The sequence below is a fragment of the Hemitrygon akajei genome, chromosome 15 (assembly GCF_048418815.1).
Source record: "Hemitrygon akajei chromosome 15, sHemAka1.3, whole genome shotgun sequence".
In the NCBI taxonomy this organism is placed as follows: domain Eukaryota; kingdom Metazoa; phylum Chordata; class Chondrichthyes; order Myliobatiformes; family Dasyatidae; genus Hemitrygon; species Hemitrygon akajei.
The window spans coordinates 25967748-25988508 of NC_133138.1; the positions used below are offsets into that span (position 1 = coordinate 25967748).

At 42.3% G+C, this 20761-nt stretch overlaps 1 long non-coding RNA gene across 1 annotated transcript in view; it reads right to left on the bottom strand.

Annotated features, from left to right (window-relative positions):
- Window positions 1-1366: 1366 nt before the first annotated feature.
- The window catches only part of LOC140739567 (uncharacterized), a 62950-nt gene continuing 43555 nt past the window's right edge, over window positions 1367-20761 (bottom strand). Inside the window, exons 2-3 of the long non-coding RNA XR_012101671.1 lie at window positions 2962-3040; window positions 1367-1844 (exon numbers count right to left, since the gene is read on the bottom strand). This is a non-coding gene — a long non-coding RNA (uncharacterized lncRNA). The remainder of the gene's footprint in view (window positions 1845-2961; window positions 3041-20761) is intronic.

Consider the following 20761-nt stretch of genomic DNA (forward strand, 5'->3'; position numbering starts at 1 on the left):
GAACTGTGTTGGTCATTGACATAGATGATGCATTTCACAGTACGTTTCAACGTTTTGATGTACATTTATCTGACAAATAAAACTAATCTTTCAGTCTAAATCTATACCCCCTAGTTTTAGATGCTCTTACCCTGGGGAAAAGTTTGTTATATTCATCTTATCTGTATCTGTCATAACGTTAAGCACTCCTATAAGACCACCCCTCATTCTCCTATGTCCTAAGGAATATAATCCAAGCCTGGCCAATGTCTCCCTGTGGGCTGGGGTACTCTAGTCCTGGAAATGTCCTCATACATCTTTTCTTCTCTGCAATCTTTCCAGTTTAACCTTCAGAATTTGGTTTAATATCACTGGCATTTGTTGTGAACTTTGTTTAGTTGTTTATACGACAGAGATACAAAAACTGGTAATCGGACTTGGAATATTCCAAGGTGGACTCAGCTCAAATTCTATGACTTGTATAGCTTGAATGTGCTTCAAGATGGGGCCAACGAACAATGTGATCTGTGACAATGTCTTGCAGACAGTTCACAAAACTACTTCTTTCAAATACGATTCTACTACTAAACTGCGTGGGATTGGAACCTGGGATTTACATTTAATGGTTTGTTTTTTGAGCCGACTGAGCGATCTGGTGCTTTGCTGTCTCCGTGGCAGTTTGTTGAGGTTTGGAGCAGTGTGTGTGACCTGGAGTCCTGGAGATGGGGTGTGAGCACATGATCAACTCCATTGCTCCGATTGAGGCGTCAAGCAAGGCTGAAGCCAACAAGGATGAGAGCGGTGTACGGGCGAGTGTTCAGCATTGTCTGCCTGCGTTGGACCAATCTTGCTTTTCCTGTCGCTATCTGCTGTCGGAAGAAAGTGCGAGAGTCTAGGGATCCACGTTGCAAGGATTCATCAGAGAGGCTGTGCACTCATTTCAGGGTTCACTTTGCATCTGCTTATGAATTCTCATTACTCTGTTTTACTGTTATTGAGTGGTTTGATTGATCAGCGCACACTGCAGCGCTTTGGCAAAGAATGGATCTACGGTCTGCAGTGGGCGAGCAACGTGGCCCTGAACTGACCTGACCTGAACCCCTGGTTTGATGTCTGATATTCTACGTGAGTTCTCTTGCTTTTTGCTGTTTGTGCAATTTGTTATTTTTTCACGCATTGGGTGTTGGATGTTTTCTTGAATGGGTTCCATGGTCTTTCTTCGTTCTGTGGGTGGATGAATCTCAGAGTTTTATTCTGCATAAATACTTTGATAATAAATGTACTTTGAATCTTTGCAGGCTTCATACTAAACTTTTAATCTTTATTTATCAGCAACTACATTGTTGATTTCCTGCAGACTTGCTCACAGGAAGTTGATAGATCTGCCCGGTGTGTCTGGGGGGTGCTATCACTTAAGTCGGGAGTTTGTAAATTCAAGATCCTCTCTGGAGATTTCGGCATGAAATCTCGGCCAACATTCCATGATAGTACTATGAGTTTTCCACTGTCCACAGCGCAAATTATGCTCAATGACCCAGGCATTTTTTTCACAATGAACTCAAACAAATAATCGTGTCTGGTCACCCTGACATTATTATGTGCATATTTTCTGTCACGGCTCTACAAGGGCAATCATTCGACAAACATACATCATGAGATCTAAGCACACTAGAACAGGTACTTGTTGGCTGTGTTAAAATGAAAAGTGTTTGTTTTTCCCTTTTTTCACCAATATTTTCTTCATATTATATGTTCAATAGCTCTTTACAAGCCTGATTGAAGCTCATAATGAGAAACATATTGAGGAATCAGAGCATTTGCAGGGTTTTCTCCAGCTCAATGGCATCAAAGGATGAAGGAGACAACTGAAAGATGAAAGGAAAATGTCCCATTATGGTAGTTCAGATATTTAGTTCTCAGATAATAGGGTCTCTTTGTGTTTCTGATATCTATATGTTACATTCAGAAGGTTTAGATATGCTAGATTTGCATTTCTGTGGGGATTGTTACAAAATGCCAATGTGCTCCACAGATAAGGGAATGTTTCTGGCTTCATCTAAATAATCTATTTATCAAATACATATACACACATGCACACACATGCACACACATACTGACTTGATTTTTCACAAAAAAGCTTGATTAAACAAAGAACGTAGGCAGTCCTACAGGACAAACATTTTATGCCCATTGCAACACACACAAAATGCTGGAGCAACTCAACAGGCCAGACAGTATCTATGGAAACGAGTAAACAGTCAATGTTTTGGGCCAAAATCTTTCATGAGGACACTTGTGTTTGTGATTTTATGCCCATCTGTAGTTGTCCTGGTGAGGTGAACCCTTACCTGCATCTCTTCCATTTCGCGCACATCTGCCCTCATCATGTTATCCCACCACCCAACCAGGGATAGAGTTCCTCTTGTTCCCACCTACCATCCCACCAGCCTCTGCGTCCAGCACATAATTCTCCATAACTTCCTCCATCTCCACATGATCCCACCATCTTTCCCTCCCCCCCCCCCCAACTTTCCGCTTTCTGCAAGGATTGCTCCCTACGCAACTCCCATATCAATTCGTCCCTCCCCACTGATCTTCCTCCTGCTAATTATCCTTGCAAGTGTAACAAGTGCAGCTGCCTCTACACCTTCTCCCTTACTAACATTCAGGGCCCTAAACAGTCCTCCCAGGTAAGGTGATACTTCACCTTTGATTCTGTGGGGTCATCTACTGTATCCAGTGCTCCCGGTGTGGCCCCCTGTGTATCGGTCTCCCAATCATATAAATCGGTCTTGCTGAAACGTCATACTAAAGTTCTACTGAATGGTCTTGGCCAGAAATGTCGACTGTATTCTTTTCCATAGATGCTGCTTGGCCTGTTGAGTTCCTCCAGCATTTTGTATGTGTAGATTGCGAGACTGCTTTGCAGAGCAGTTGTGTTCTGTCCGCCAGAAAAAGTGAAATCTCCCAGTGGTCACTCACCTTCAATTCCACTTCCCATTCCTATTCTAGCATGTCAGTCCATGGCCTCCTCCACTGTCGTAATGAGGCCCCACTCAAGCTGAAAAAGACAACAACTTAGATTCCATCTGAGTAGCCTTCAATCTGATGGTGAGACATCAATTTCTTGAACTTCCGGTAACAATCTCCCCTTCACCATTCCCATTCCCTTTTTCTTCTCTCAGTTTAGCTCCTTACCTGCCTTTGACCTCTGTCTGGTTCTCTTCCTCATTCCTTTTTTTCCATGGATTTCTGCCCTCTCCTATCAAATTCCCCCTTCTCCTATCCTTATCTCTTTCACCTATCAGCTTCCCTGCTCTTTACTTCACCCCTCCCGCTCTCCCGGTTTCAGCTATCACCTATCACCTATCACCTGTACTTTTTCTTCCTTCCCTTCACATTCTTGCTCTAACTTCTCATTGTTTTTTACCGTCCTGATGAAGGGTCTCGGCCTGAAACATTGACTGTTCACTCTTTTTCCATAGATGCTGCCTGGCCTGCTGAGCTCCTGCAGCGTTTTGCATGCGTTGCTTGGAGTTCCACCATCTGCAGATTTTCTTGTCTGTCTGCATGAATATCAACTTCTCCTTCCAGTTAAAAAAAATTGCTTCCCTCCCCCTCCCCTCTTCTACTCCCCACTCTGGCCTCTTACATCTCCTCACCTGCCTATCACCACCACTGGGCCCTGGGCCTGCTCCTTCCTTTTTCCTTATGGTCCACTCTCCTCACCAATCAACTTCCTCTCCAGCCTTTTACCTTTTCCATATACCTATCACATTCTGGCTATCCTTCTTCCCCTCCCACCCCCACTTTTCTATTCTGATGTTTTCCCCCTTTTCCAATCCTGAAGGGTCTTAGATAGATAGATAGATAGATAGATACTTTATTCATCCCCATGGGGAAATTCAACTTTTTTCCAATGTCCCATACACTTGTTGTAGCAAAACTAATTACATACAATACTTAACTCAGTAAAAAATATGATATGCATCTAAATCACTATCTCAAAAAGCATTAATAATAGCTTTTAAAAAGTTCTTAAGTCCTGGCGGTAGAATTGTAAAGCCTAATGGCATTGGGGAGCATTGACCTCTTCATCCTGTCTGAGGAGCATTGCATCGATAGTAACCTGTCGCTGAAACTGCTTCTCTGTCTCTGGATGGTGCTATGTAGAGGATGTTCAGAGTTTTCCATAATTGACCGTAGCCTACTCAGCGCCCTTCGCTCAGCTACCGATGTTAAACTCTCCAGTACTTTGCCCACGACAGAGCCCACCTTCCTTACCAGCTTATTAAGACGTGAGGCGTCCCTCTTCTTAATGCTTCCTCCCCAACACGCCACCACAAAGAAGAGGGCGCTCTCCACAACTGACCTATAGGACATCTTCAGCATCTCACTACAGACATTGAATGACGCCAACCTTCTAAGGAAGTACAGTCGACTCTGTGCCTTCCTGCACAAGGCATCTGTGTTGGCAGTCCAGTCTAGCTTCTCTTTTTGGGTCTTGGCCCAAAACATTGATTGGTTATTCATTTCCATAGATGCTGCATGACCAGCTCTACCATTTTGTGTGTGTTGGATCATAAGATACAGGGAGCAGAGTTAGACCATTTGGCCCATTGTGTCTGCTCTGCCATTTCATCATGGCTGATCCATTTTTCCTCGCAGCCCCAGTCTTCTGCCTTCACCCAGTGTACCTTCATGCCCTGACCAGTCAAGAATCTATCAAACTCTGCCTTAAAGATACATAAAGACTTGACCTCCACAGCTGCCTGTGGCAATGAATTCTACAGATCCACTAATCCCTGGCTAAAGAAAGTCTTCCACATCGCCGTTCTAAAGAGACACCACTCTATTGCTGTGTGTCTGATGCTGTGTCCTCTGGTCTTAGACTCTTCAACCACAGAAAACATCTTCTCCACATACAGTCCTTTCAGTCCTGCCGAAGGGTCTCAGCCCAAAACATCGACTGTTCTCTTTCTCAAACATGCTGCCTGGTCTGCTGAGTTCTTCCGGCGTTTTGGATTAAATAACAATGGATTTAATTTGGCTTTTTTGACGCTGATCAACAGAAAATGCTCTTTTGTGTCAAAGTGAAAACAAGTTTTTGCATATTGGTCAGAATTTATTATAATTATTAAACACAAAATAATTGTTGCCTAATTACTCAACCCCTTCAAACTATTCAGTAGATGCTCCTTTGGCAGCAATTACAGCCTTGAGTAAGTGTGGATAGGTCCCTATCAACTTGCCCATCTGGACCATACAATCTCCCCCCATTCTTCAGTACAAAACTGCTCAAGCTCTGTCAGATTGCATGGGGATAATGAGTGAACAACTCTTTTCAAGTCCAGCCATAAATTTTCAATTGGATTGAGGTCTGGACTCTGACTTGGCCACCCCAGGACATTAACTTTGTTGTCTTTAAGCCATTCCTGTGTGGCTTTAGCTTTATGCTTGGGGCTCATTGTCTTGCTGGAAAATAAATCTTCTCCTAGGTCGCAGTTCTCTTGCAGACTGCACTGGGTTTTCCTCCAGGATTTCCCTGTATTTTGCTGCATTCATTTTACCCTCTACCTTCACAAGCCTTCCAGGGTCTGCTGCAGTGAAGCATCCCCACATCATGATGTAGCCACCACCACGCTTCACAGTAGGAATGGTGTGTTTTTGATGATGAAAACATAGAAACATAGAAAACCCTACAGCACAATACAGGCCCTTCGGTCCACAAAGCTGTGCCGAACATGTCCCTACCTTAGAAATTACCGAGGGTTACCACGGCACTCTATTTTTCTAAGCTCCATGTACCTAATCAGGAGTCTCTGAAAAGACCCTATTGTATCCACCTCCACCACCATCGCCGGCAGCCAATTCCACGCATTCACTACTCTCTGCGTTTATATAAAAAAAAATTACCATTGACATCTCCTCTACACCTACTTCCAAGCAACTTAAAACTGTGCCCACTCATGCTAGCCATTTCAGCCCTAGGAAAAAGCCTCTGACTATCCACGCGATTAATGCCTTCTCATCATCTTGTACACCTCTATCAGGTCCCCTCTCATCCTCCGTCGCTCCAAGGAGAAAAGGCCAAATTCATTCAACATATTCTCATAAGGCATGCTCCCCTAATCCAGACAACATCCTTGAAACTCTCCTCTGCACCCTTTCTATAGTTTCCACATCCTTCCTGTAGTGAGGTGACCAGAACTGAGAACAGAACTCCAAATGGGGTCTGACCAGGGTCCTATATAGCTGCAACAATACCTCTTGGCTCTTAATCTGAATCCCACAATTAATGAAGGCCAATGCACTGTATGCCCCTTAACCACAGAGTCAATCTGCGTAGCAGCTTTGAGTGTCCTATGATCTCGGACCCCAAGATCCCTCTGATCCTCCACACTGTCAGGAGTCTTACCATTAATACTATATTCTACCATCATATTTGACCTACCAAAATGAACCACTTTGCACTTATCTGGGTTGAAAATCTTCCACTTCTCAGCCCAGTTTTGTATCCTATCAATGTCCCGCTGTAACCTCTGACAGCGCTCCACACTATCTACAACATCCCCAACCTTTGTGTCATCAGCAAATTTACTAATCCATCCCTCCACTTCCTCATCCAGGTCATTTATAAAAATCACAAAGAGTAGGGGGTCCCAGAACAGATCCCTGAGGCACACCACTGGTCACCGTCCTGCATGCAAAATATGACCTGTCTACAACCACTCTTTGCCTTCTGTGGGTAAGCCAATTGTTCTGGATTCACAAAGTAATGTTCCCTTGGATCCCATTCCACTTTACTTTCTCAATAAACCTTGATTGGGATACCTTATCAAATGCCTTGCTGAAATCATATACAGTACAACTACTGCTCTACCTTCATCAATGTGTTTAGTCACATCCTCAAAAAAATTCAGTCAGGCTCGTAAGGCATGACCTGCCTTTGACAAAGCCATGTTGACTATTCTTAATCATATTATGTCTCTCCAAATGTTCATAAATCCTGCCTCTTGGGATCTTCTCCATCAACTTACCAACCACTGAAGTAAGATCACAGGTCCACAATTTCCTGGGCTATATCTACACACTTTCTTGAATAAGGGAACAACATTCCCAACGCTTCAATCCTCTGGAACCTCTCTCGACCCCATTGATGATGCAAAGATCATCGCCAGAGATCAGCAATCTCCTCCCTCTCCTCCCATAGTAGCCTTGGGTACATTTTGTTCGGTCCTGGTGACTTATCCAACTTGATGCTTTCCAAAAACTCCAGCACATCCTCTTTCTTAATATCTGCATGCTCAAGCTTTTCAGTCTGCTGTAAGTCATCCTTACAATTGCCAAGATCCTTTTCTGTAGTGGATACTGAAGCAAAGTATTCATTAAGTATCTCTGCTATCCTCTCCGGTTCCATACACACTTTTCCACTGTCACACTTGATGGGTCGTATTCTCTGACGTCTTAACCTCATACTCTTCACATACTTGTAGAATGCCTTGGGGTTTTCCTTAATTCTGTCCTCCAATGCACTCTCATGGCCCCTTCTGGCTCTCCTAATTTCATGCTTAAACTCCTTCCTGCTAACCTTATAATCTTCTAGATCTCTATCATTGCCTAGTTTTTTGAACCTTTTGTAAACTTCTCTTCTTGACTAGATTTACAACAGCCTTTGTACACCACAGTTCCTGTACCCTACCATCCTTTCTCTGTCTCATTGGAACGTACCTATGCAGAACTCCACACAAATATCCTCTGAGCATTTGCCACATTTCTTCCGTACTTTTCCCTGAGAACAACTGTTCCCAATTTATACTTCCAAGTTCCTGGCTGATAGCCTCATATTTCCCCTTACTCCAATTAAACACTTTCCTAACTTGTCTGTTCCTATCCATCTCCAATGCTGTTGTAAAGACGATAGAATTGTGATCACTGTCTCCAAAATATTCTCCCGCTGAGAGATCTGACACCTGACCAGGTTCCTTTCCAAATACCTGATCAAGTACAGCCTCTCCTCTTGTAGGCTTATCTGTATATTGAATCAAGAAACTTTTCTGAACACACCTAACAAGCTCCACCCCATCTAAACCCCTTGCTCTGGGGAGATGCAAATCAATATTTAGGAAATTAAAATCTCCCACCACAACAACCCTCTTATTATTACACCTTTCAAGAATCTGTCTTCCTATCTGCTCCTTGATGTCTCTGTTACTATTGGGTGGTCTATAAAAAAACACACAGTAGAGTTATTGACCCCTTCCTGTTCTAAACTCCCACCCACAGAGACTCCGTAGACAATCCTTCCATGACTTCCTCTTTTCCTGCAGAGGAAAACGATCTCTGATCAACAGTGCCATGCTGCCACCTCTTTTGCCTCCGTCCCTGTCCTTTCTGAAACATCTAAAGCCTGGCACTTGAAGTAACCATTCCTGCCCCTGAGCCATCCAGGTCTCTGGAATGGCCACAACATCATAGCTCCAAGTACTGATCCATGCTCTAAGCTCATCTGCTTTGTTCATAATACTCCTTGCATTAAAATCGACAAATCTCAAACCATCAATCTGAGCACCTCCCTTCTCTATCACCTGCTTATCCTCCCTCTCCAAGCTTTCTCTATTTGTGAGCCAACTGCCTCTTCCTCTGTCTCTTCAGTTCGGTTCCCACCCCCCCACCCCCGCCCCCCAACAGCAATTTTAGTTTAAACTCTCTCCAATAGCCTTAGCAAACCTCCCTGCCAAGATATTGGTCCCCCTGGGATTCAAGTGCAACCTGTCCTTTTTGTACAGGTTACACCTGCCCCAAAAGACATCCCATTGATCCAGAAATCTGAATCTCTGCCTCCTCCTCCAATCCCTCAGCCACACATTTATCCTCCACCTCACTATATTCCTATACTCATTGTCATGTGGCACAGGCTGTAATCCCGAGATTACTACCCTTGTGGCCCTGCTTCTCAACTTCCTTCTTAACTCCCTATAGTCTGCTTTCAGGACCTCCTCCCTTTTCTTACCTAAGTCGTTGGTACCAATATGTACAACAACCTTTGGCTGATGTGCAGTGTTTGGCTGATGGCAAACATAATGCATTGTCTGATAGCCAGAAAGCTTAATCTTGGTTTCGTCAGACCATAGAAGCTTCTTCTAGCTGACTTCAGAGTCTCTCACTTGCCATCTCACAAACTCTAGCCAAGATTTCATGTGAGTTTTTTTCAACAGTGGCTTTCTCTTTGCCACTTTCCCAAACAGATGTGACTGGTGAAGCACCCAAGCAACAGTTATTGTATACGCAGTCTCTCTATCTCAGCCATTGAAGCTTGTAACTCCTTCAGAATTGTCATTGGTCTCTTGGTGGCCTCCCTCACTGGTCCCCTTCTTGCACAGTCACTCAGTTTTTGAGGATGGTCTTCTCTAGGCAGATTTAGAGCTGTGCCGCATTCTTTCCATTTCTTGATGATTGACTTAACTGTACTCCAAGGGATATTCAGTGACTTGGAAATGTTCTTATATCCATCTCCTGACCTGTGCTTTTCAATACTCTTTTCCTGTAATTGCTTGGAGTGTTCTTTTGTCTTCATGGTGTAGTTTTTGCCAGGATACTGACTCACCAGAAGATGGACCTTCCAGATACAGGTGTATTTTTACTACAGTCAACTGAAACACATTGACTGCACACAGTGATCCCCATTTAACTAATTATATGACTTCCTAATCCAATTGGCTGTGCCAGTGATGATTTGATGTGTCATTTTAAAGGGGATGAATACTTACGCAATCAATTATTTTGTATTTTATATTTGTAATTAATTTAAGTCACTTTGTAGAGATTTGTTTTCAATTTGACACAAAAGAGATTTTCTGTTGATCAGTATCAAAAAAAGTCAAATTAAATCCATTCTGATTCAATGTTGTAAAACAATAAAACATGAACAATTCCAAGCATAGTGAATACTTTTTATAGGCTCTGTAAATACCAGCATGTATTTGCAATGTAAACAGCATTATAAAAAGTGGTTGAAAGTGCAGTGCATTGACTAAGGTCATAGGTGGAAGTGGAGTGGACAGGGGTGGGCGCTAACTAGAATGGCCGATCAGATTAACTGCCTGACGGAAAAAAACTTGTAAAATGTTGTGAAGTTTTTGTTTACTATCCCTCTCATGCATTCCAGAAGGGAGGTTTTGAAAAAGGATGATTTTAATGGACAATTTGTCAATGAAGATCTTATTTTCATGTACTGTAGATGTTCATTAACTGGCACTTGTGTTGTGTAAATGTTACTTGTCATTTCTCAGTTTAAATTTAAGCATTACCCATGTTTGGTTGCTGTAGTCTGAAGAGTTATGAACGGAAATGACGATTGCTTTTACAAGCTCTGTATGCTTCAGTAAAAGCATTTTCCTACAAAGCTGGCATAGCATTCTTACTTTTGAATTAAAATGTGCAGGCAAGGTATTCAAAGTAATAAATTAAAATGGGGAATATGGAAAAAATTAAGGTAAGATCTTTCAAGATTACTTGGCTCTGCAGAAGTTTTGGGACAGTCTTTTCTCTCAGCTAATATTAGAACTGAATGTGCAAGAGCTTATTCTTAGTTGGGAATTAGGAGCAGGTTACAAAAGCCTGTCCATGGTTTCATTTTTCATGATAAAGACAGATATGTCTGGCACACAGGACTGGATAGTCATGCTAGACTTCTTTAAATCATTAATCTTCCTTTGAGGCGGTTACTGTAATGTCAAATTTTGGCTGCACTTTTCTTGGTGCTGTGTAAATTGCTCAAAATATCCGGACAGAAATAATAACACGAGTGATCTGTCCCTGCTTCTTCTCAAGGCTTCTTGCAGTATCCCAATTTAATCTCGGATAAAAAAATGAACAATATGCAGAAAATGCTGGGCGAACTCAGCAAGTCAGGCAACATCTGTGGAGTGGAGTAATCAGTCGATGTTTCTGGCTGAGACCTGCTGTCAGTCCTGCAGCTCTTTGTGAGTCTGGTAACATGAGAATATCTGCAGATGCTGGGAATCCAACACACACACACAAAATGCCAGAGGAAGTCAGCAGGCCAGGCAGCAACTATGGAAATAAGTGAACAGTCGACGTTTCGGGCCGAGACCTTCCATCAGGACCTGATGAAGGGTTTCGCCCTGAAATGTCAGCCGTTTATTTTTTCCATAGATGTTGCCTGATGAGTTGCTCCAGCATTTTGTGTGTGCTGCTCTGTGTTTTGTGAATGTTGCTCAAGATATATCATCTGCAGAATCTCTTGTGTTTCAGGTAAAGAAATGATCCCTGGTTCTATCTGTACAATTTAATTGTATGCATGTGAACATGCACGCACTCACGCAAGAACTTTATTTTTCACATGTAAGTTTGTCATAAGACTAGGATTGAACCTTAACATCAGCATGTCCAGTGCTGGTAGAATTCACCTGAGAATGACAGTTGTCTACTGATAGTAGAAGTGTTATTTATTTAATAATACAGTGCAGAGTAGGTTCTTCCAGCCCTTTGAGACACGCCACCCCAACAACCCCTGACATACCCAACTATCCCAAACCATAGTGAGAGGGACAGATAGGAGGTTCTGTCAGCCTGATAGAGACACCCACATGGTGTGTTGTCTCTCAGATGCCAGGGTACAGGATATCTTGGATAGGGTGTAGGGTATTCTGAAAGGAGAGGGTGAACAGCCAGAAGTCTTGCTACACATTGGTACCAATGACACAGGTAGAAAAATGGAGGAGGCCCTGAAGAGAGAATTCAGGGAGTTGGGTAGGAAGCTGAAAAGCAGGACCTCCAGGGTGGTAATCTCGGGATTGCTGCCTGTGCCACGTGCTAATGAGCACAAGAATAGCATGATCAGACATATTAATGTGTGGCTGAGAGACTAGTGTAGGGGGCAGGGCTTTGGGTTCCTGGATCACTGGGGCATCTTCTGGGGGAGGTACAACCTGCACAAAAAGGACGGGTTACACCTGAACCCAAAGGGGTCCAATAACCTAGCAGGCAGGTTTAATAGAGCTGCTAGGGAAAGCTTAAACTAATTTGGAAGGGCGGATGGGAACCAGAGTGATAGGGCTGAGGAAGGGGAAAACAGAAATAAATTAAAGATAGCGTGCAACAGAGATGAAAGAAAAGAGATGAGGTATAATCTCAGCCAGTGGAATGAGTTACAGGGCAATAGATGCATGGTACAGTTAAAACAGAAAGCAACAAATACTGGACTGAAAGTGTTGTATTTGAATGCATGCAGCATAAGAAATAAAATGGATGACGTGGAAATTCAGCTACAGATGAGCATGTATGACGTTGTGGCCATCTCTGAAGCTTGGCTAAAGGATGGCTGCCTTTGGGAGTTGAAGGTCCAAGGATATACAGTGTATTAGAAAGATATGTTAGTAGGCAGAAGGGGCGGTGTGGCCCTGTGTATAAGAAATCATGTTAAATCATTTGAAAGGGATGACATAGGATCAGAAGGTGTAGAGTCTCTATGGGTTGAGTTAAGAAATGGTAAGGGTAAAAGGACCCTAATGGCAGTTGTGTACAGGCCTCCAAACAACAGCCGGGATGTGGATTACAGATTACAGCAGGAGATAGAAAAGGCATGTCAGAAGGGCAATATCACGATAATCATTGGGGATTTTAACATGAAAGTAAATTGGGAAAGCTAGGCCAGTACTGGACCTCAAGAGATGTCTAAGGGATGGCTTTTAGAACAGCTTGTTGTTGAGCCCACTAGGGGATCGGCTGTGCTGGATTGGGTGTTGTGCAATGATCCAGAGGTGATAAGAGAGCTTAAGGTTAGGGAACAGTGATCACAATATGATCGAGTCCACTTTGAAATTTGAGAAGGAGAAACTAAATTCCAATGTATCGGTATTTCAGTGGAATAAAGGAAATTACAATGGCATGAGAGAGGAACTGGCCAAAGTTGAAGGGAAAGGGACACTAGCAGGAAGGACAGCAGAGCAGCAGTGGCTGGAGTTTCTGTGAAAAATAAGGGAAGTTAAGACAGATATATTCCAAATAAGAAGAGTATTTCAAATGGAAGCAGGACGTTACCGTGACTAACAAGTGAAGTCAGAGCCAAAGTAAAAGCAAAAGAGAGGGCATACAAGGAAGCCAAAATTAGTGGGATGATAGAGGATTGTGAAGCTTTTAAAAAGTGCAGAAGGAAACAGTGATGTGATGGCCATTAAGAAGGAAAAGATGAATTATGAAAGGAAGCTGGCGACTAATATCAAAGAGCTTTTTTAAGTACCGGTATATAAAGGGTAAAAGAGAGTTGAGGACAGATATAAGACCAATAGAAAATGATGCTGGAGATATTGTAATCAGAAATACAGAGATGACAGAGGAACTGAATGTGTATTTTGCATCAGTCTTCATAGTGGAAAACATCTGCAGTACACTGGACATTCAAGAGTGTCAGGGAAGTACAGTATGTGCAGTGAAAATTACGACTGAGAAGTTGCTCAGGAAGTTTAATGGTCTGAGGGTGGATCAATCTCCTGGACCTGATGGAATGTAACCTTGGGTTCTGCAGGAAGTAGCTGGAGAGATTGCGGAGGCATTAACAGCGATCTTTCAAGAATTAATGATTTACTCCGCTATTTAAGAAGGGTGGGAGGCAGCAGGAAGGAAACCATAGACCTGTTAGCCTGACATCAGTGGTTGGGAAGCTGTTGGAATCAATTGTTAGGGATCAGATTGAGGAATACCTGGAAGCACATGACAAGATAGGCCAAAGCCATCATGGTTTCCTGAAAGGATAATCATGCCTGACTAACCTACTGCAATCTTTTGAGGAAATTACAGGTAGTGTAGACAAAGGAGATGCAGTAAATGTAGTATACTTGGATTTTCAGAAGGCTTTTGACAAGGTGCCACACATGAGGCTGCTTAGCAAGATAAGAGCCAATGAAATTACAGGGAAGTTACTACCATGGGTGGACCATTGGCTGATCAGCAGGAAACAGAGAGGGAATAAAGGGATCCTATTCTGGCTGCCTGCCGGTTAGCAGTGGAGTTCCACAGGGGTCAGTGTTGGGACCATTGCTTTTTTACAAATGTATATCAATGATTTAGACTATGGGATTAATGGATTTTGTAGTTAAACTTGCCTATGATACAAAGATAGGTGGAGGAGTGGGTAGTGTTGAGGAAACAGAGAGCCTGCAGAGAGACTTAGATAGTTTAGGGGAATGGGCAAAGAAGTGGTAAATGAAATACAATGTTGGAAAGTGTATGATCATGCTCTTTGATGGAAGAAATAAACCAGCAGACTATTATTTGGATGGGGGGAGAATTAAAAATGCAGAGATACAATGGGAGACATTGTGCAGGATACCCTAAATGTTAACCTCCAGGTTGAGTCAATGGTGAAGAAGATGAATGTAATGTCGGCATTTATTTCTAGAGGTATAGAATAGAAGAGCAGCGATGTGATGTTGCGTCTCTATAAAGCACTCGTAAGACCACACTTGGAGTATTGTGTGCAGTTTTGGGCTCCTTATTTCAGAAAAGATATACTGACATTGGAGAGGGTTCAGAGAAGATTCATGAGAATGATTCCAGGAATGAAAGGGTTACTGTATGAGGAACGTCTGGCAGCTCTTGGGCTGTATTCCCTGGAGTTCAGGAGAATGAGGGGGGATCTCATAGAAACATTCTGAATGTTAAAAGACCTGAACAGATTAGATATGGCAAAGTAATTTCCCATGGTAGGGGAGTCTAGGACAAGAGGGCATGACTTCAGGATTGAAGGATGTCCATTTAGAACACAGATGCAGAGAAATTACTTTAGTCAGAGGGTGGTAAATCTGTGGAAATTGTTGCCACGAGCAGCTGTGGAGGCCAAGTCATTGGGTGCATTTAAGGCAGAGATAGATAGGCTCTTGATTAGCCAGGGCATCAAAGAGTATGGGGAGAAGGCAGGGAGAAGACTGGAAGAATTGAATCAGCCCATGATTGAATGGTGGAGCAGACTCGATGGGCCAAATGGCCAACTTGTGCTCCTATATCTTGTGGTCTTATAGTCTTAAACCTAATTGCGGGACAATTAACAATGACCAATTAACCTTCCTGGTACATCTTTGGATTATGGGAGGAAACTGGAGCACTTGGAGAAAACCCACACATTTAGCAGGGAGGACGTAAGGAGATTCCTTACAGAATGGTGATAGAATTGACTTCTGAATTCTGGAACACCATGAGCTGCAACTGCGTCGCCCTTACTGCTTCACTACTGCGCTGCCCATTAGAGAGACCTCGTGCAGAATAACAACTTCTGAGTACTTCTTTTCGGGCCTATGTTGCCAATAAGAAATGCATGATCTCCTTCAGGATTGACAAAGAGGATCTCAGGACCTTGGGATCTGTTGGCAAGCTGCAGTATGTTTGCACAGGAATATGTGGCAACGCTTGCATACTGCCTCCAGCACACCTTTAGGTTGTGTTGGTTGTTAACACAAGCAATATATTTTGCTGTATGCTTTGATGTACGTGTGATAAATAAATGAATCTGAATCTGGATCAGATGTGTGTGGTTTCAGGGTACTTAATTACCAATGCCAGGAATGAAGCTGATATCGTGAGTTCAACAAGAGGTAAAAAGGTGTCAATGATAGTTGTGCTCTGCATAAAACAGACGTGTTCCCTCTGACTCCATAGACTCTGCCACAGTTTTATTCTCACAACATAAACCGTCAGATTGTGGTCTGGAGTCCAATTACTTCACTGGCTTATATGTTGTTGTTGAGGTTAGGTTAGTTTACTCAATATTTATGGGATAGTATGTTTCTGTAATAATTAAATGGTGGTTTTACATTAGGAGATCCAAACTATTACTCTAGAGAATTTAAAATATTTCCAGAAATACCCTCAGTGGCCACTTTACTAGGGTCACTTTATTAGTCCTGCTGAAGGGTCTCAGCCTAAAATGTTGACTGTACTCTTTTCCATAGATGCTGAGTTCCTCCAGCATTTTGCATTTGTTGCTTGGATTTCCAGCATCTGCAGATTTTCTCTTGTTTGTGATTGGAACACTTTATTCCGTTCAGTACACCTGCTTATTAATGCAAAAATTTAATCAGCCAATCATGTGACAGCAACTCAATGTCTAAAAGCATGCAGATCTGGTGCAGAGGTTTAGTTGTTGTTCAGACCAAACACCAGAATGGGGAAGGAACTGGATTTGACTGTGGAATGATTGTTAGTGCCAGACTAAGTAGCTTGAGTATCTCAGAAAATCCCCTAGGATTTTCATGCACAACCATCTCTAGAGTTTATAGAGAATGGTGTGAAAATAAATACTGAGAGAGGTCAGAGGAGAATAGTCAGACAGGTTCAAGCTGATGGGAAGGTGAAAATAAATCAAATAACCAAGTGTTACAATAGTGATGTACAGAAGAGCGTCTCTGAAATCACAACATGCCGGACCATGAAGTGGATGGGCTACAACAGCAGGAGGCCATGAACATCCACTCAGTGGCCACTTTATTAGCTCAAGGAGATGCCTGATGAAGTGGCCACTGAGTGTAAAGCAAGGTCCAGAGCTTCATGATTAGTAATGAATAAAATCCTGTTGTCTGTTCAGAGTAAAATATTCCACATTGCATGGATGTTGCTAATGGCTGTTTATTAGTTACTCATCATTATTGCAAGAGTCAGCAATCAAAGAATCCACTCAAGATTCAAATGTAAAATATTTATGTATTTACCGTGATGAAGCAGACATGAAAGACATACAATATTTATGAAAATTGTAAGATAACAGGTGGCTCTCTTTGGTCACTCAGTGGCAACTTTATTAGGTACACCTCTACACATTGTTTGTTAATACATATACCTAAACAGCCAATCATGTGGCAACAACTCATTGCATAAAAGCATACAGATGTGTTCCAGAGGTTCAGTTGTTCTTCAGACCAAACACCAGAATGGGGAAGAAATGTGATCTAAATGACTTTGACCATGGAATAACTGTTGCTGCCAGATGGGATGGTTAGAGTAGCTCAGAAACTGCCAATTCTCTGGCATTTTCATGCACAACAGTCTCTAGAGTTTACAGAGAATGGTGTGAGAAACAAAAAAAATCCAGTGAGTGGCAGTTCTCTGGGTGTAAACGCCTTGCTAATGACAAAGATCAGAGGAGAATGGGAAGAATGGTTCAAGCTGACTGGAAAACTATATCAAACATAACCACGTGTTACAACAGAGTTGCGCAGAAGACGATCTCTGAATGCACAACACGTCGAACCTTACGTTAATGGGCTACAGCAACAGAGGATCACAAACAGAGCTCTTAAATACCCGATAAAGTAGCCACTGAGTGTACTAATTCTATACAGGGCCACTTCCCATTATCCACTGGCCAAAATCTTATTTGGAAGTACCGGTACATACAGTAAATGTTGAGGAGACATATTGATTGTGGGAAGTGACTTAATCCCTGACACCCTAAGAAGGCAAAAGGTCAGGGATGTGGTGGAGCAACCTGTGCCTGTCTGGATGAACAACTACAACACATTGATGGGCATTCCATTCGCTCTCCTCCACCTGTAGACTATGGCCACAGTATCACACATGCACTGTAGCAACTGGTCTGATCTATTGTGACAGTGCCTCCCATGGTCTCAATGGCCTCAACACCAAGGCAGCAAAGGGCAACATATGTCTTAGTCTGTCAGTTTCCCTTCAAGTCACACACCAGTGTGAAGCATACAGTTGGAAATGATTAAATTAGATTAGCTGAATTACATTAAAACATACAGTGAAATGCATCAATTGCTTCAGGGACCAATGCATTCTGAGGATTGTACCGGGGCAGTCTGCAAGTATTGCCATGCAAATGGCACAAACGTAGTGTGCCTGCAAATTGCTGACACTACATATACATATTTGGAATTTTGTGGGAAGAAACTGGAGCACCCAGAGGAAACGTACACGGTCATGGAAAAATGTCTAAATTCCCTAAAGACAGGTATGGGTGATCATTAGTACTGTAAAACTTTGCGTCAACCACTTTACTACTGTGTCACGCCTAATATTTCTTCATCATCATTGGATTTAAGTGCAGAAACTCAGAGCCAACAGCTTCACCAGAGGGGTGGGTACAAAGACATGTTCTGGTGTATTGTGATTGAGAATGACTTTCCACCCCTTATTGCAAACCGTAACTGAGAAAGTGTTGTTCTGCCAATGAGTCAGAGTTTTGCAGATTCAAATGTCAGGAGTCATGTAAGTCTTCACAGCACAGCCAGCCTTCGACAATGAATTTATTTCCAATGCATTTTAAGTATCTCAAATAAGGTTCTGGTTCATAGGCAATTGGATATGCTTCATATGTCATTAATGAACATTACTGTGAAAAAGTCTGAGGCGCATATATATAGCCAGGATGCCTAAGACTTTTGCACAGTGCTGGAGTCAATTTATGTATTGCCCTGTACTGCTGCCACATAAAAAATAAATTTCATGGCCATACACACAATATGCTGGAGGAGCTCAGCAAGTCAGGCAGGATCTATGGATAGGAATAAACAGTCAAGGTTTCAGGCTGAGATCCTTCGTCAGGACACAGGTCTCGGCCCGAAACATCGACTGTTTACTCCCACCCATAGATGCTGCCTGACCTGCCGAGCTCCTCCAGCACATTGTGTGTATTGCTCTAGTTTCCCACATCTGCGCTACCACTTGTGTTGCAAATACCATGGCATATGTGGTGATAATAAATCTGATTCTAAAATGGATCTCCGTTGTGGACTGACAGTAAGAAGGGGCAGGGAGAGAGCAATCATAGTTCAGAAAAGGGGGAATAGGAAGGACCGGAGAGATGTTCTGGAATGATGACTAAACCAATTGTTTAGAATCAAATGACCTTGCCTGGGGTCTCAGGGCTGGGTTTGTCTGTACCAACACCACACCTCCCACCTCTGGCACTCCTTTTCTGCTATCTGTCCCACACCCTTGCCATTCCCAACATCCTTTGCTCTCGCCAGATTTACAAATTTGATCTCCGCTCCATGTTGACAAATACCATCCTGTGCAAAGGTCTTAGGCACCCTATCTATATATACAGAATGTGCTTAACACTTTTGCACATACTATACATAGTTAATACTAATATATCTGATTTCCTTAACCAAAAGCAACTAGATGTCTCCCAGTTTTGTAAAAGGGTCTTTTAACACCATGGGCTGTATTCATATATATTCATGTATGTTTGAATAACAATTCAAATTGAACTTGAACTATTTCTGTTCCATCATGGTAGGCACATTTCATCAGAAAGATTGAAACCCTTCAAGAAGGCACTTTGCCATCAGTTTCTCAAGGGAAAGGAGTGATAGGTGAAAATTTCTGACTTCCATGCCAGTGACCCCATATGCCATAAATGAATACATAGTAGAAAATGAGAGGGTGAGAGAGAGAGAAAGAGAAAAGAAAGAGGCTGAGAAAAATGCAGACAGTACGGAACCAAATCATCTCACTGGCATCTTTAGAAAAGGTTGATGTTTAATTCCTTGGGGACTTGAGATGGAATTTAGCATGTCATGAATCATTGAACCATGTTCTATCAAAGCTCATGTAGCCAGCGGCAGTCCAATTTTCCATATGATTAGCCAACTCATGTAGTACCACAGATATGGTTACATTAATTGGGAAGATTATTGAATCGCTTTCAAGGGACCTTTCAGTATCTTCTGGACCATTTTATTTTCATAAAGCATGGGATGATAGAAATGTATAAGACCATAATGATCATTAGAGTCCATCTAGAATAAGACCAACAAAATGCCAGAGAAACTCAGCAGATCAGGTATCATCTATGGAGAGGAAAAAAAAAGTCAACATTTCAGGCTGAGTTGTCTTCAATTTAGGTGCTTTTTTGTCAAATTCACTTCCTTTGTAGCATATTGTCATTGTATGCTTAATTTTGCACTGTATTAATGTTCCTCATTGGGATTTGGGGTTTTTAATTTGTAAAATGTTTTGAAAAACTAATAAAAAAAAACATTTCAGGCTGAGACCCTTCATCAGTACCCGTCATCAAAGTACAGTCAGCCCTCCTTATCCGCGGGGGATTGATTCCGAGCACCCCCCCCCCCCCCGCGGATACCAAAAAACGCGGATGCTCAAGTCCCTTATTTAACTTGTCGCAGTGCGGTGGTCTTTAGGACCTGGTGGTGCAGCTCTGAATCCGCAGTGTTTCTGTTCACAAAAGTAATCATGATCACGATTGAAAGTAAGGTGGAAGTAGTAAAGTGATCAGAAAGAGGTGAAACGCCATCAGTCATTGGAAAAGTGTTAGACTACAGTCGGTAAACGATCAGAACAATTTCAATAGAGCATTTGAAAGGCCCTGCCCCAAAGAAAGCTACAATTATTACTAAGCAACGCAGTGGTTTAATTATTGAAATATGTATGTTTCTCAAGTGTTTTATATGCATAGAAAGGTAAAATATGTACTATATACTAAGAAAAACGTTTGACTAACTGATGCTAAATAATACCGGATGTACCTGTTCCGACTTCAAATCTGACTTAAAGACGGACTCAGGAACGGAACTCATTCATAACCTGGGGACCGCCTGTACTTTTAAGTCATTTCTAGATTACTTATAATACCTAATACAATGTAAATGCTATGTAAATAGTTGTTATACTGTATTGTTTAGGGAATAATGACAAGAAAAATAGTCTGTATATGCTCAAACAACGAGTGCTGGAGAGAGAACTTCCTGGTATTCCTGATCCGTGGTTGGTTGAATCCACG